The sequence below is a fragment of the Myotis davidii genome, unplaced genomic scaffold (genome assembly GCF_000327345.1).
Source record: "Myotis davidii unplaced genomic scaffold, ASM32734v1 scaffold425, whole genome shotgun sequence".
In the NCBI taxonomy this organism is placed as follows: domain Eukaryota; kingdom Metazoa; phylum Chordata; class Mammalia; order Chiroptera; family Vespertilionidae; genus Myotis; species Myotis davidii.
Genome location: NW_006296413.1, coordinates 4,675,729 through 4,679,306, shown reverse-complemented (window position 1 = coordinate 4,679,306; position 3,578 = coordinate 4,675,729). Strand labels below are relative to the sequence as shown.

General features: G+C 62.4%; 2 protein-coding genes and 1 long non-coding RNA gene across 5 annotated transcripts in view; 2 read left to right on the top strand and 1 right to left on the bottom strand.

The window, feature by feature from the left end:
• Positions 1–3,578, bottom strand: part of MACROD1 (MACRO domain containing 1) — a 185,577-nt gene that overhangs the window by 133,380 nt on the left and 48,619 nt on the right. Inside the window, exon 5 of one of the 3 annotated variants that reach the window (XR_001515181.1) lies at positions 1,546–1,556. The exons of the other annotated variants lie outside the window; for them this stretch is intronic. The gene's annotated coding sequence lies outside the window, so the exon portion shown is untranslated. Of the gene's footprint in view, positions 1–1,545; positions 1,557–3,578 lie in introns of those variants that run through there. 3 annotated transcript variants of the gene reach the window in all.
• Positions 7–3,578, top strand: part of FLRT1 (fibronectin leucine rich transmembrane protein 1) — an 11,653-nt gene continuing 8,081 nt past the window's right edge. The window contains exon 1 of the mRNA XM_006771631.2: positions 7–212. The gene's annotated coding sequence lies outside the window, so the exon portion shown is untranslated. The remainder of the gene's footprint in view (positions 213–3,578) is intronic.
• LOC107184357 overlaps positions 1,686–3,578 on the top strand; it is a 12,305-nt gene continuing 10,412 nt past the window's right edge. Inside the window, exon 1 of the long non-coding RNA XR_001515183.1 lies at positions 1,686–1,698. This is a non-coding gene — a long non-coding RNA (uncharacterized LOC107184357). The remainder of the gene's footprint in view (positions 1,699–3,578) is intronic.

Here is a 3,578-nt window from a genome sequence, read left to right as displayed (position 1 = left end):
CCCGCAGCCCCGCCTGACCTCCAGGAGCCCAGAAGAGTCCAGCACAGGGCCTCCTCCCTGCACGCCGGGCTGCCCCCAGCGCCCCAGGTCTGCGGTCTGCACCCCGAGTGCCAGGGCTGAGGCCGGAATGTGAGCGTGGCCCAGGCCCACCTGGACCCAAGTGCAGCATCCAGAGCGGCCATCCCAGCCAGACCAGCGGCTCCGCGAAAGAGGTGAGGCGGACGGGAAGGGCCCCGGTGGTGCAGGCAGGCCCGGGGCTCCTGGTGCCCAGGGAGGGCATACAGAGAAACAGCTGGCCCGCCCCTCCCCAGGCCGGGTCAAACTGGGGCCGCATAGAGCTCCCCAGCTCTGTAGCTCTCCCAGCCACCCACACATGTAGTGCAGGCCGCTGGCTACTTCTGCTGCCAGGGGAGGGCTCACTTGCTACCTGCTGGCCCCGTGCCGCGGGCTCTGTCCCAGGGTGGGTGGACCCAAGGTGCAATGGAGGGGTCTCTCAGGAGTCACCTGCTGCCCACCTTCCGGGCCCTGCTGTCCTTGGACGTGGGTCTTGCTTTGAGCCCCTCTGAGTTCTGCCCAGAGGGGGCAGCAGCGAGGCCGCGGGGAGCAGGACTTTGGTGGCCTCAGTGCTGGCGAGGACGACCCAGCCAAGGCCCCGCTCCCGCTGGCCTTTGGGCAGCCCCTGCTCGGCTTCCGGCTCAGCCCCAGGAGGGCAGTGAGTGCCAAGACGGATGGGAGCAGCTGGCGGGGATCCCCAGGCCTGGACCCCTAAGGTCTGCCAGGGCTGGGCCAGCTGGGGGGCAGGGTCCTGTCCTGTCTCCCCATCCCCAGAGGCCAAGAGGGAGGACTCCAGCCTCCCCAAACACAAACCCTGGCAACCTGGAGCGGCGGCAGCGCCCTGGGCAGGGCAGGGAAGCCCCAATTCATTAACAAGATGGAAAATGACACTTCCCCGTGCGCTTCCCCAGGAGAGGGGCTGATTTATGACGGCTCCGGGCCGGGACATTCGTCAGCGCCGCGTGGTGCGCGCCGTCTGCGGGGGCATTAATAGTGTGTTATTAGCCACCAGCGTGAAAGATGCCCTGCGGATGGGCTATTTGCTGTTATTTATTGTGGAGGTGCCAGCCCAGCAGCGGGGCGGCTGGAGCCTGAGCTTGGCCCCTGCCCGACTGCCTCCCTGATGCTTGGCGCCCTTCTCCTCCCAGCCCCGTCAAAGGGTTGGGGCGGGGGGGCGTCATCCCTGAGGCTGAGGCCAGGACGGGAGGGGGCAGCTGGCTATGGTCCCCCAGGCCTGTACCCCAAATACTTATGGAGAACCTGTTCCATGCCCGGCTCTGCCTTGAAAATGGGCTGGGGAGCCGGTCGGACGTGGGCTGGTGGCTGGCCTTCCGGTTGTGAGCGGCGTGACCTTGGGCCCCTCCCTGAGTGCACTGCCCTCTGTGCACTGGAGGCCCAGGCTCCGCAGGATGTGGCCGGGGTTTGTGAAGGACAGGGGTGCAGCAGGCGCTCAGGCTGGCCACTCCCTGGTCTGACCCCAGAGGGCCAGAGGGGCTGACCCCCTGGGCGGGGGAGAGCAGCTCCCATGAGACCCTGCTTCAGCCGGACACTGTCCATCATCACCTCCCCCAGGAAAGGGCTTGAGAGGCGGTGCCAAGGCCGGAGGAGGAGGGCAGGGAGAGGGCTGTCCACAGCTGCTGGAGGGTTCTCTCTGCCCCGGACCCGTCCGTCCCCTCTCTGGGCTTCTGTGAACAGCCGATGATCTGCGAGAACTTCTCCCTCCCCAGCCCTGAGAGAGGGTTCCCCCTGTGCTATCTGTGGGAGTGAGAAGGAAGGGCCATCTCTAAGAAAAGGGGGACCTGCAATTGGGCAGTGCCAGGCTGGTCACCCCATATGAGAGGAGATGAGGGGACCGCAGGGGTCTGCCTTGGGTTTGCGCCCTCCCAGGGTGGGGCCTCCTAGCTGAGGGGCAGATAAGACACTGGGAGGGGAGAGCAATGGACATGGAGTCTAAGGCCTGGGCTTGTGTCGGCCTCTCCACCACGCGTTGCACAATTCAGACCAGGCCCTCTGCCTCTCGGGCCCCATGGTGGAGGCTCCGGGCTCTCTGTTACCGCCTGGTGTGGCCGATGGAGGGCCGGCCTCTCTCTTCTCTCCTACTGCCGGGTCCTGGGATTCAGATTCTAGGGCTTCCCATTTGGTGAATTCATTCATCCATCCATTCATCCATCCATGCATCCATCCATCCGTCCATCCATCCATCCGTCCGTCCATCCATCCAGCCGTCCGTCCATCCATCCAGCCGTCCGTCCATCCATCCAGCCGTCCGTCCATCCATCCAGCCGTCCGTCCATCCATCCAGCCGTCCGTCCATCCATCCAGCCGTCCGTCCATCCATCCAGCCGTCCGTCCATCCATCCAGCCGTCCGTCCATCCATCCAGCCGTCCGTCCATCCATCCAGCCGTCCGTCCATCCATCCAGCCGTCCGTCCATCCATCCAGCCGTCCGTCCATCCATCCAGCCGTCCGTCCATCCATCCAGCCGTCCGTCCATCCATCCAGCCGTCCGTCCATCCATCCATCCATCCATGCATTCATCCATTCACAGATGTTTATGGGCACCCCCTGGGCCAGGCTGTGGGCGAGGCTCATGGATAAGACAGAACGTGGTAGGAGTTTGCATTCTCGAGGCAGGGTTTGCATAGTCAGCTTGTCCTAGATACTAGGCGGGGGTGGGGGTGTCTCACCAGGACCAGGGCCTGCATGGTGAAGGTGCCCCAGCTCCCAGCCTCTGCCACATGATCGGCAGCATCGCCAGACATGGTCTTTCCGGGTCACCCGCTCCTCTCTCGGCCCCTGGCTGCCAGGATCCCAGCTGCTGAGGAGGCCGGCAGGGCAGGCCCAGGGGACCACTGCCCTGTTCTCTGGGGCTGTCCCAGCCCTGCAGGCGCTGCCCTCCCTCTTCCTTCCTCCCAGCCCCCCAGAATAAAGGACCTCGGGGCCCCCTCCTGTCTCTGAAATTCCCCAGCAGCTCCTTTTCCTTCCCAAAAGGAACTGAGCCTGAGTCCAGGCAGCTTTGCTAAAAATGCACACAGACGGAGGAAGTGTCAGGTGTGGAACCGCTTATTAAATGACGCCGGAGAGAAAGAGACAAAATTACACGTGTCTCCTTTCATCCCCCCTCCCCCTCCTGGCCCTGAACAGTGTCATATCGAACACTGTTATCAATATAATTAACCTCCTAAGACCCAATTTTAAAGTCTTATTTTTAAAAGCGATTTACATTCTCTGAAGTTCAGGACACCCCAGCCCCCGGCCCCGCCCAGGCGGCCTGCAAGGGGAGATGAGCTGGAGGTACTAGTACATTTTTAGTGGATTTGCATACCTGCCTGCAATTACCGCCAGTGATAACTACTGATGCATAATGCATGCAGCATGAAATTAGAAAAATAATTAACTTCAGGTTTTAAAAGAATCCCTACCCCCACCCCCGACGCATTACAAGTTCTCAATGGCACCAGTAGACAGATCAGGCGTGGAACTATGCAGTGTAGGGTGAGAAGGGCCTTGAGGGCCCTGGCATC